This window comes from Apium graveolens, chromosome 3, assembly GCF_009905375.1.
Source record: "Apium graveolens cultivar Ventura chromosome 3, ASM990537v1, whole genome shotgun sequence".
Classification (NCBI taxonomy): Eukaryota; Viridiplantae; Streptophyta; class Magnoliopsida; order Apiales; family Apiaceae; genus Apium; species Apium graveolens.
In genome coordinates this window covers 87,523,860-87,537,559 of record NC_133649.1, presented here as the reverse complement: position 1 = coordinate 87,537,559, position 13,700 = coordinate 87,523,860, and the positions used below count along the sequence as shown (strand labels likewise).

Sequence of the window (13,700 nt, the reverse complement as noted above, 5' to 3'; positions counted from 1 at the left end):
TAATTTCTAACCATACAGAGTCCATACATATCGAATTCTTCTAAGGAGGTAACATGATCACTATTCATGATTCATGAAGAACACTCCTGAACTTAACGTACATATGACATGAAGCAGATAAAATTGCAGAAGAGTTTCAATGAAAGCAAAGATAGCAGGTTAATACCATTCTTAATCATATGCCTTCAATAGAAGACTTAACTCAAAGGTTTGTTTAGTCCTTTTTGAAACATGGTCCTGGCTTTTTCTCAAGATAGGACCTTCTAAGATAGGTAGCCTGCTCATGGCGATTATACGAATTAAACCTTTACCAAACTACTATTATGGTTGGGTATTACATAGTCATCAGAAGGAATGTCAATCTTTCAAACCATAATACAACCTTCACAGCTTTAACCATCATCACTGTATTCCTTTGGCACAAGCGCCTATAATTATCCTCTTACCTTTAAGGTGTCGGCCACCTCTTTGGCCTTTCCTGATAGTAAAATTTCCTTACAGTCAATGTCATTTTAACCACCTCCAAATAAATTTTCTACCTCATTTCAATCACTGCTTATGTGAAGATGTTTTCCTTAAAATCTGATGAATAAAAAAAAATATCACCATTTTTCCATTAGTTATTGCCTCAGTCTTTAGAGGTTAATCACTGTCACGACTGACTCTCAATCATACTTAGAACATCTTTTATCTTAGGTCCTAATTGCCCTGAACAATTTCGACCTTTACTGGTTCGATCCATACTTTCTCGTGGTTTAACACGTGCCCCACTTGGCATCATTATAATTACGTCATATTTCCTTTATCAACATTTCTATTCTTGAGAATTTTGAATATTACCTTTCTCCTTGTAAAACCTCTAAGGTTATCCTTGAATCGCTCCTCCTATATTCCCTAGATACAGGGCATATCAAGATACCATTTATTAATACCAGAATCATTGTCTATATACTTCTGAAAAATTTCTCCACTGATTCTTAAAGGTTGTTATTACCTTAATCCTTTCCAATTCATACTGTCAAAACTCATACTATCCCTATTAAGGGTGAAATGCCAACCTTTATGCATTCCCCTAGGATTCATTTTAAGTTACCGATGTTCTATCCTTAATTCCACCTTTAAATGGTACATGCATCCTTCCATGGGTAAATCAAGTCATATATCCCTGATAAGGGTGTCTTATTCAATCATTCCCACCTCAATAGTATATGCCTAATTTCACAATAACATCTGTATTCAAAATGAGGTCAATCAATATGGCCTCCAAAAGATAACAACGGTTATTTGCTTTTCTTGCCTAATTTGGTAACGATAACAAGGATGTTCTGGAAGATATTGGTCGTGTTCAACGTGAACTTCTTCTTAATAATTTCTTATTTACTTTTGTTGTTTATCTCAACAGTCATCTCAATGTTGGGATATCTTTCATACCTGGCGTCTCCCTTTCTGGGTATCAAGCCACCGGTCTTACACTTCACATTCTTGAAGGTCACTTCCTTCATCCAATTTTCCTAATTTCTTACTTCCTTGTCTCCTCAGTCTATCCGCGTCTCATTATTTATCCTTCGAACTATCTCAAGGTTTCTTCGAATCCTCCCAACTTACAGGGGATAAAATATATATCTCTTATTCCTTCAATCATCAACTTTAACTCATGGTGAATCACCCTCATCCTGACGATTACATATTTTTCTATTTCTATTGCTACGAGTCTTTAGGGTTTCCTCATACCCAACTCCCTTATCATTCCTCAAACTCTATTGCCTTTATATTCCTTTCCACTTCAGTTTCTTTTTATTTTCCTTTCTCTTATCATTATTTCATGAACCCACTAATCATTGACTTCAAACATCACATCGTTCTGGGATTCTTGTCATCAGAACGAATCTTGACAACTCTTACAACTTAGCTTCATATTTCATCATACTCGTCCGCCTTTGTTCTGGCTCTAAAGCTTTTACACTATCTCCATAACCTTGGGAATTACTTTCCCGAAAACAATTGACTGAACTTTAATCAGTTTATTCTAACCTCTGGCTCCGTGCCTTTCTTGGTCTTTCACCAGCGGGTGGCACCTCTCTTAGGAGGGTAAGTGACAAAAATAGTCTTTTGTGATTCGTCCATCATTTAGAATCTCAAATGATTCCTATATTTCCTTTAGCCAGCCTCTTACCTTGACTGGGTCAGCTTGTTCCTTGGAACTCTAAGAGCTTAGCGACTTAAAGGTCCTGAAAGAATTTCTTGCCGCATTGTTTCCTCAGGGTGGTGGTTGGGGATAATAGTCTAAGTTCTGTTTAGGCAGGTCCATGAATTGCCCAATAGGAGTACCATCCTGATTCTCCCTATCTTGTTCAACTTCTGTTTTCTCAGTATGAAATGTTCCAACCTTCTCCCATAATCGGGGTTATCTTATACGTTAAAAATCCTTGTTTTCCACTTCATTATGTTATGGGTTCCTTCTATCTTGATGTCAACCTCCCTAACTATCACGTTCAGGGTTTGCTCTAAATCTTATTCCTCAAACTAGCTTTCATCTAAGATCTCATCTTTAAGCTCTTGAACATTTGGAACCCAAATTCTGTAGGAATACCTCATTATTCCCTTATCATCTTTCTCGGTATTAATCTTTTATCTAATTGTTGGCTCTCTGCCTTCATTCATCACTTTTTCTGGCACAATATGTTCTTTTTCAATAATTCGGACTGTATTGCAATCTCAAACCGCTTTTCGGTACCGGCTCCGGTTACCTTCACTTCTATTTCCATTTTCTCAAAATCTCTTATAAACTCTTCCCAAGACATTATCATCTTGAGTCTCTCCTTTTTACTAAGGGCATCAGCCACCACATTGGCTTTCCCCAAATGATAAAGAATCTCCCAATCATAATTCTTGATTAGCTCTAACCGCCTCCTCCGGCGTATGTTGAGCTCTTTTTACGGGAAAATGTACTAGAGTACTTATGGCTTAGGTAAATCTCGCACTTCTCTCCATACAAGTAGTGCCTCCAATCTTTAGGGCAAAACTATTGCCACGAGCCCAAGCTCATGGGTGGGGATATCAAATTTTATATTCCCTTAATTGTCTTGACGCGTACGCGATTACCTTCCTGTGCTGTATAAGAAGCACCCTAATTCCTTATGCGAAGCGTCACTACACTTCACCAAATCTCATTTTCCATCCGGCAACGCCAACATAGGGGACGTCACCAACCTTTGCTTCAGTTCTTAAAAGTTTTTCTCGTATTTCTCTGTCCATTCGAACTTCTCAGTCTTACGAGTAAGCCGCGTTAAAGGGCTACTATCTTTACAAACTTGAACGCACCTCCGGTAGTGACCGACCAATCCTACCTCTGGTAGTCACTCTGACTACGGTTATTAATTCCTTAGAGATCACCTCTTCAGTCTTTTTAGGATCCGTCACGAGATCCTCCTCAATAACAATCCTGTCTAGGACAACATCCTCAACCGCTACATCCTCAATATGAACACCATTTGGTCCCTCGTTAGGATGTTCTATCGGATCCACAATCCGATCTCCAATAAGTAATAAACATCATCGCGTTGTTGCTCCTCAACCTCAGGGTTCGAAGTCCCGCTACCATATACGATAACGAACTACGCTACTATCATGATATTTATAAGGGTTCCCATAAGGGTTTTAACTGTCAGTACTACGTTAGGTAGCCCAACTATGAACTTGGCAAGAGTTCTTATTATCTTAGTGAACTTATTATCTTAACGTCACATCATCTCTGAGGTTTATAATGCTTAGCTCTGATACCATTTCTGTAACACCCCCAAATCCGGGGTCGGGGATCCGGGTTGTCACGAGTTCCATTTCCCTTAATAACATCCAATCTTAATAAAGAACCAACTACTGCGTACTGTGACCCCATAATAAACACACACACCACAAGTTATAGTCTCAGAGATGAACATCCAAAAATAACACAAGTTATTTTATTCCAAAATTATAAGCCATTACACCTTAAAAAGGGTTTCTGAATAATTTACATATTCTTTGCCATTATTACAATTCATAAATATACATAAGTCTGGTTCATCAATAGTTGAAAACCTAGCCTATTGGTAGCTCCTACCTCAGCTACGGTGGCATCAACGCTTCCAGAAAACCGCGGAATGTTTCCTAACCGCTTGCGAATTGGAAGCTTGGTCCTGTTCATCTTTTCTATCTATTGTTGTGTGATGAAAGAAGAAAGCAAGGGTGAGCAACAAGCCCACCGAAATAATATGTATAATCATTATCAATATATGAGCATTCTCATAGTACTCATGAAAGTCTTGGTCAAGAAGAAATAAACCAAGTTGATATCTTAACGCGACCAAGTCGCAAAATATTCAGTATATAAGTATATATACTTTTCATAATCTTTGAAATCCTCTGACATGTATAATATACACAGAGTTCCAGTTTATAACTGTATAAAAATATCGTTGCAAGGTGATCTCATATATCTAACCTTGTCTCAACGTTTTTCTGAAAATCTTTGTCATGCATAAGATAATCAATAACCAGATATAAGTTGAAAAGATGAAGTTACAAGATACTCCAATATACTTATATCTTTTCCGAATACTACTTGAACTACCACCGTTCAAGTTATAATTAGTTTCAAAAGTTCATCACATAGATGAGACTACAAGACAAGATTTGAATAGATTCAATCTTTGAATATAATTATAAACAATGAAGTTACGAGATACTTCATTAAGTCCCGATATATATATACACCTATATATATACATTTCATACACTCCTTGAAAACCTCTGTTATGAAAATTATAAACAGAGTTGCAATATCCAATGAATTTGGAAAGGAGAAAACCTTGGCATAAACCTGATATATTGCTGATCAGGCAAAGATACCAATAAGTAACCTTTTCTACTAGTAGATGGACGAATTCCCCACTGGTCATCACCCTGGCCGCAATAGGACCTTATGCCGGACTGCCACTCAGCCACTTACGTATTTGATGGACTCCCACTGAGCCACTTACACTTTTATGGAAGCCCACTGAGCCCATGTTGCTTATGCCGACTCAAATAGATGAACTTACTTCCCGAACGATGGGCAAGTAATCAAGATGTTTCTCAAAACAGCAACCTCGTTGCGAATGTAAAATACACCACTGAGCCGGATCCCTCAGGTTTTGAGCGAGTATTTAAATCCCCTTCGAAAGGAAGATCTTAAATATAAAAATGAGTTTTGGGATCCGCTCTAACTTTTAAAAATCATTTTGAAGACTCGAAAACATTTTTAAGAATGTTTGGAGTAATGCTGATTTAATGAAATAAATCAGTCCCGATATATTAGAAAATATCTGAATATTATTGGTTAAATAATATTCCCATAAAGAATTATCTTTATAAAAATAATTGAAGTAGAAGTTTTAAAACTCATACTTGAAACGAATATTAAATAACCAAAGATATACTTATACGAAAGTACGATCTTTATTTGAATAATCGAAAATTAGTTTGATTATCGAAACATTATTCTTTAATAAAATAAAGAATATTATTTAATAAATAAGCGGAGTCATAAGTCCTCAAATGATAATATTCATTAAATAAAATAAACGGAGTCTTGAGTCCTCGAATGAATATTCAAAATAATATTCATTAAATAAAATAAAAGGAGTAATGAGTCCTCAAATGAATATTCAAGATAATATTCATTAATTCAAATACATTTATCGAATAAACCTTATTCGATTAATAGCTTTGAAAACTATATCTATATATATAAATATATATATATATATATATATATATATATATTATACTCGGGAACATCGACTCCCGGTTTAGAAATATGTTCACCTTTGGGTCCCCTATACTAAGGGTATACGCAACTACTGCTTATCTCTAGCATAGGTATTATGCAACTATAAGCATTTGAATCAACAATTAGATATCAAGGTTACGAAACAAGCATGCATATATATACCATATCAACATGCTCCAATATATCGCAAGATTTACTAATTAACCAACATGCATCTATCACAAGATAATGCATATACATATATACATCACAACAACAGTATAACGGGTAGAAAACTTGCCTGAGTGTTCCCGGATAGACTTAAGCTTAGAGTGGGTCCGATAACCTATGAACAACAACATAAGTCGGAATTAAACCCCGGTCGCTTAAGAAACAAGACTTTAACCAATTGAACCCTAACGTTCGCTTATGGTCACTTCTACGCTTAACGAATCACATAAGTCATTTGAGTACCCTCGGCTCCACCATTTTTAATAAATTAACCATTAAGAATTTTTAGGCGATTCTTTCGCGAGTACTCTACCAACTGCCTAATCCACTTCACATAATTGTTTCATACTCCAATTAGTCATTTAAGGGCCTTAACCAAGGTTTCAAAGTAAGGTGTGGGGTAATGGTTCGTTCGCGAAACGTCGTTACTTAAAACGGTCGTTTCTCCTAAACCGTACATCGGATTCAAGCGAACCACATATCAAAATGAAGGTTGAATCATAAAATATCTAATAATGGTAATGGTCAGTTCATGGTAGTTAGTGTTCGGATGCAAAAGTCATGCACAAAATAGTCTAAGGAAAATTGGGCATTACGACGGCTATACCTTAGCGATTCCCAAATTTTACCAAATTAATTCAATATCAAATCACCACCAATCAACACCAAACCAACCACAACAATCCAAACATCAACCACAAACAAACCAACATACTACTCCACCATTTTCTAAGTCAAAACATCCATGGATCATAATTTTAATACTAAGTATAATAACGGCTCAATAATTAACTACAATAACTTACATACATAACTAAACATGCTTAATCTCTCATTCACTAATTCAACCATTAAAACCTCCATTTACAATCCAAGCTCATACAAACTTATAACTTAAATCAAAGGGGAAAGCTTGGTTATACCTTCTTGGAGCTTCTTAATACCATCAAAGAGCCTTGAAATTCCTAAGAGAGCCCTGATCTAAGCTTAAACAACCTTGAACTTCCAAAAGAAATCAAGAAATCAAAGTTAGTTCTTGAAAGTTACTATTCATTACTATTCATCATCATATTTGATGAATTAATTAGCTAAGAAAGACATGATTTTTGAAGCTCAAACTTCTAGGATAACTAAGTTATAATATCAAGAAGCCTTGGGAATTACCTTGAGAATTATGAATGAGCCAAGGTTGGACTTTGAATTTCTAAACCTCCATTTTTCATGAAAAAGTCAAAGCTACAAGCTGGGGAGAGAAGAAAGGAGTTGCTTGGTTGATTACTTGGTTAAAAATGTGATTAGAATACTTGGTGGAGGTATAATCTTGGATAAATATCTTGATTAATGCTTGCATCACCATGCTTACCTCACCATCTAGCCACTTGTCTAATTCTTATGGAGTGATGATGTCATCTATTTTCTACTCCACTTGATTAATCTCCCTTGCTTCTTTTACAAGCTTGTTTCTTGACCGTTTATTGTTAGGACGGAAACACACGCTAATAATACACGCAAGTATACGCGTTCACAAGTAATATAGAATACTTTCTAGTTCATTCCCACAGAGACTCAGACTAATTATTGTTCAATTAAACTCACTCACCAATGTATGATTACTTCTCAATGTTAAGACACTAACACTTAGAATTGTTAACTAATATTAACTACAATTAACTACTTAATTAATCACTTAATTAACACTTCGAATTAACAATATTAAAACTCTCATGAGATCACAACTTCATTACTACTTCCTTCAATAGTTATTGTTATTACCCTTAGCATGCAACAGTGATGATATTAATCGAATAACACGAAACTGATAAAAGCCAACTTTCATTGTACTAATACCATTCTACCAAGCATCCACAATTAAGATAGAAGTTAAATAGGCATCAATCATGTTGAGTTCCTATATGTCTACAGAAATTGACAACATAACGATTTAAGCACAAGTTATTCCTTTTGATTACACAGGGCGAATAAAACGGTTAGAGTTACCCACAAATCATGCACATCATACATGAACCTATGCTAGCATGGCAAGTTCTAAACCTCGAGATCCACTGTCGCTTCACAAGAGATTAACACCCTATCTTATATGTTTGCGACGCACATAAGACGAATACGCATAACCAATACTAGATATCATACAATCATCACACACTAAGGTATCAAACAATTAACTAAAGAATTCCATAGTAAATCCGTTACGACCCCATGATCACGATTAGCCCATGATAGCACTTATCGTCATCATGGGTTCATATGAAAACATGATAAACAAACACAAGAGAATAATAACTAAACTAATTATATTAAACCAGAGTACGTCACAAGAGTAATTAGGTTCAAACAAAGAAAACTAGCATTCATGTTACAATGAAATAAAGAATCACAAGAAAATATGCTTCCTCTTCGTTGCGGTGTGCTAAAAACGGTCTTCTTCCTTTTCTCCTTTGCTCCTTGCTTAATACAACGATCCAACCTCGTGAAAACGTCTCCAAATCTACTTATATAATAGTCCCATAAAACTCAGATTACATAGAAGTTGGAAGCCAAACAGAAGTAGAAGTCTAAAATAATTTATCAAAATTCCCAACCCTGCGCGGCCGCTCAGCATAGCTGAGCGGGCGTTCAGGACCCTACTGGAAAATTCCTGAGTTTGCTCCGTTTCTTCGCTGTAATCTGCCCCTTTCTTTCCTCTCGCAATGGTGAACACATGCCAAGGCTTATTCTTGATGATTACTCCTCCGAAATGCAACTAATACCCTGAAATGCATAAATACTAGAAAAATGCATCAAATACACAAAATACTTGATTTCAAGGCACCAGTTTAAGCTATTTTAAGACGTTCTAAGTGGTATAAAATGCCACTTATCACACCCCCAAACTTAAATCGATGCTTGTCCTCAATCATCACAGACTCAAAAACAAATAAAAACATGCATGAATGCAATCTATCTTAAATGCAGCGATCCCCCTTACTACGAACAAACCAACCAATTTACAACATCTCAACAAATGCAGTTAGGCGACTAAAGATCAATAAACTCATACAAACGAACATACAGCCAGAAATGTGGTGTGTGTAGATGCTTAACAGATATGCTTCGGAACTAGACCAGTTATTATGACGCAACTATCATCAAGGCAATCACATGATTATACAAAGAATAAAAATTCTAGGCACAAAGTGACATATAACACTACAAGAATTCTGGAGCTTATTACGGAATCATGCTTTTTATTCATAACAACAATGCTTATTTGACCGTGTAATGAGTGAGGTCCACAAAAGACTTATACAATGGTATCCATGTAGCGAGCGTTAGGTTAGCGGATCCCAGACTCTAAAAGCCTTAGGTCACTAGGCACAAAGTCCCCTAAGAACTTAATAACTCGAATACCAAAGAGCCCACTCGTGATAATAATACTCATGACCAGCCAACCGGTCGAGCATCTGATCAATAAATGGCAGAGGGAAGTGATCCTTCCTCGTGGCTTTGTTCAACTTTCGGTAATCCATGCATACTCTCCATCCTGTAACTGTTCGAGTGGGGATGAGCTCATTCTTCTCATTTGCTACCACAGTGATACCTCCTTTCTTAGGCACACATTGTACGGGGCTCACCCATGAACTGTCAGAAATAGGATAAATGATGCCTGCATCGAGCCATTTCAGAATTTCTTTCTTCACCACCTCCTTCATGATAGGATTAAGTCTGCGCTGCTGCTCAATAGTTGGCTTACTACCCTCCTCTAGCAGAATCTTATGCATACAATATGAAGGGCTGATCCCTTTGATGTCTGCTATGGTCCATCCAATAGCCGATTTGAATTCTCTCAAAATCTTTAAGAGCTTGTCTTCCTCACTACCTGAAAGGTCAGACGCAATAATAACAGGTAAAGTAGATGCATCACCTAAAAAGGCATACCTCAATTGTTCAGGTAATGGCTTGAGCTCCAAGGTAGGTGCTTCTTCAATTGATGGTTTGAGCTTTCCTTCAGCATTCTTGAGGTCAGAAGTACCAAGAGATTCAAACGGCATGTCCAGCTTTCGCCTTCAGGGAGAAGCATTCAGATATTGTAATTGCTCGTTGCCATCTTCATCATCACTGTCAAAATCCCCCACTAAGGCCTTTTCCAATGCATCAGACATTAGGATGTGATCGAGTTCTGAAGTAACCGCAGAATCAATCACATCCACTTTTAAGCACTCCTCATCTTCTGTAGGAAATTTTATTGCCTTGAACATGTTGAAGGTCACATCCTGATCTTGTACCGCATAGTAAGTTCACCTTTCTGCACATCTATCAAGGTACGGCCAGTAGCCAAGAAAGGTCTTCCCAAGATTATGGGAATTTTCTTATCTTCCTCGAAATCCAGAATAACAAAATCTGCAGGAAAGAAGAGCTTATCCACCTTGACTAGCACATCCTCCACTATGCCCCTTGGATAAGTAATAGAATGATCAGCCAATTGTAGAGACATGTATGTGGGTTTTGGATCAGGCAAATCCAACTTTTTAAAGATCGACAACGGCATCAGATTGATGCTTGCTCCCAAATCACAAAGGCACTTGTCAAACGACAACTTGCCAATGGTGCAAGGAATGGTGAAGCTACCTGGATCTTTAAGCTTTGGAGGTACTTTTGCTGCAGAACAGCGCTGCAATCTTCCGTTAGAGCAACGATATCAAGGTCATCCAGTTTCACCTTCCTTGAAAGAATACTCTTCATAAACTTCGCATAACTAGGCATTTGCTCCAGAGCCTCAGCGAAAGGTATATTGATGTGAAGTTTCTTGAACACCTCCAGAAACTTACCGAACTGTTTATCCGGCTTTTGTTGCTGCAATCTCTTAGGGAAAGGTGGTGGAGGATAGAGCTGTTTCTCCCCTGTATTACCCTCAGGCAAAGTGTGTTCAACAGTAGTCTTCCTTGGTTCCGCCGCTTTCTCCTTCTGCTTAGATTCTTCATCTCTAAATTCAGCTTCTCCTTTTTTTGCCTTTTCAGCATCAGCAACTTTCCCAGACCTTAAGGTAATAGCCTTGACTTGCTCTTTAGCTTCCTTTCTGCCTGGTACTTCCGTGTCACTAGGAAGTGTTCCAGGTCGACGATTGAGCACTGCATTGGCTATTTGACCGATTTGATTTTCCAAGGTCTTAATAGAAACCGCCTGACTCTTGCATAACAGCTTAAGTTCCTCAAAATCAGCACTAGTAGGTGCAGCTGCACTTCCCTGTTGAGGATATGATTGCCTTTGAGCATACTCTTATGGTTGCTGGAATCCAGGTTGATTAAGCTGTTTACTCACACCTTGCTGATATGGTGGCTGAATAGCATTCTGATTATTACCCCAGCCGAAATTTGGATGATTTCTGTTGTTAGGATGATAATTAGCTGGCACAGGCTGCTGTTGTCGCTGATAATTATTCACATACTGAACAGATTCGTTGACAAGAGAACACTGATCCGTAGCATGAGAACCTGCACAAAGCTCACAGACCATAGTTATTTGATTAACTCCATATGTAGCTAGAGAATCAACCTTCATCGACAGCACTTGGAGCTGCGCTGCAATAGCGGTGGATGCATTGACTTCCAGAATACCTGCTACCTTCCCAGGCATCATCCTCTGAGTTGGGTTTTGATGCTCATTTGCAGCCATAGTCTCGATAAGATTATAAGCCTCAGTATAGCTTTTGGCCCATAAGGCGCCTCCAGCTGCTGCATCGAGCATGGGCCGAGATTGGGCCCCCAAACCATTATAGAAACCAGTGACCACCATCCAATCGGGCATTCCATGATGTGGACACTTTCTCAACATTTCCTAGTAGCGTTCCCAAGCTTCGCACATAGATTCTGTAGGTTGTTGCGCGAACTGAGTAAGAGCACTCCTCATAGCAGCAGTCTTTGCCATCGGATAAAACTTCACCAGAAACTTTTGTGCAAGATCTTGCCAAGTAGTGATGGACCCAGCTGGCTCAGAATGTAACCAGTCCTTAGCTTTGTCCCTCAGTGAGAATGGGAAAAGCCTCAGCTTGATAGCCTCATCAGTCACGCCATTATACTTGAAAGTGCTGCAGATCTCGACAAAATTCCTTATGTGCATGTTGGGGTCTTCAGTCGCAGCACCTCCAAAAGAAACAGAATTCTGCACCATCTGAATAGTGCCCGGCTTGATCTCAAAGGTGTTAGCTTGAATAGCCGGATGAAGAATGCTTGACTGAATGTCATCAATTTTAGGTCGAGAAAAGTCCATAAGAGATGGATCAAGCTGAACAATACGATCTGATTACTGGTTCTTTCTGCTCAGTTCCTGAATACGAATCTTCAAAATCTATCTTCTCCGGAATATCAAGAACTTCGTCTGTCTCCTCAGCTGTATCTAAAGTCCTCTTGCGAGTATGAGAACGAGTTTGCATAAACGCTCGCTAAAGTACCTGAAACACAACCAGAAACAATAAGTAACAACTATGTCCTAATCACTGAGTCCTAACGACCAATGATGGTAAGTACATAAACTAAACAAATACGCCGAGTCCCCGGTAGCGGCGCCAAAAACTTGTTAGGGCGGAAACACGCGCTAATAATACACGCAAGTATACACATTCGCAAGTAATATAGAATACTTTCTAGTTCGTTCCCACAGAGACTCAGACTAATTATTGTTCAATTAAACTCACTCACCAATGTATGATTACTTCTCAATGTTAAGACACTAACACTTAGAATTGTTAACTAATATTAACTATAATTAACTACTTAATTAATCACTTAATTAACACTTCGAATTAATAATATTAAAACTCTCATGAGATCACAACTTCATTACTACTTCCTTCAATAGTTATTGTTATTACCCTTAGCATGCAACAGTGATGATATTAATCGAATAATACGAAACTGATAAAAGCCAACTTTCATTGTACTAATACCATTCTACCAAGCATCCACAATTAAGATAGAAGTTGAATAGGCATCAATCATGGTATGTCTACAGAAATTGACAACATAACGATTTAAGCACAAGTTATTCCTTTTGATTACACAGGGCGAATAAAACGGTTAGAGTTACCCACAAATCATGCACATCATACATGAACCTATGCTAGCATGGCAAGTTCTAAACCTCGAGATCCACTGTCGCTTCACAAGAGATTAACACCCTATCTTATATGTTCGCGACGCATATAAGACGAATACGCACAACCAATACTAGATATCATACAATCATCACACACTAAGGTATCAAACAATTAACTAAAGAATTACATAGTAAATCCGTTATGACCCCATGATCACGATTAGCCCATGATAGCACTTATCGTCATCATGGGTTCATATGAAAACATGATAAACAAACACAAGAGAATAATAACTAAACTAATTATATTAAACCAGAGTACGTCACAAGAGTAATTAGGTTCAAACAAAGAAAACTAGCATCCACGTTACAACGAAATAAAGAATCACAAGAAAATATGCTTCCTCTTCGTTGCGGTGTGCTAAAAACGGTCTTCTTCCTTTTCTCCTTTGCTCCTTGCTTAATACAATGATCCAACCTCGTGAAAATGTCTCCAAATCTACTTATATAATAGTCCCATAAAACTTAGATTACATAGAAGTTGGAAGCCAAACAGAAGTAGAAGTCTAAAATAATTTATCAAAATTCCCGA

General features: G+C 37.6%; 1 non-coding gene across 1 annotated transcript; it reads left to right on the top strand.

The window, feature by feature from the left end:
• The first annotated feature begins 11,819 nt into the window (after positions 1-11,819).
• LOC141716092 (small nucleolar RNA R71) lies at positions 11,820-11,926 on the top strand. The gene has a single exon (XR_012572821.1). It is a non-coding gene; the product is annotated as a small nucleolar RNA R71 (small nucleolar RNA).
• Positions 11,927-13,700: the final 1,774 nt, after the last annotated feature.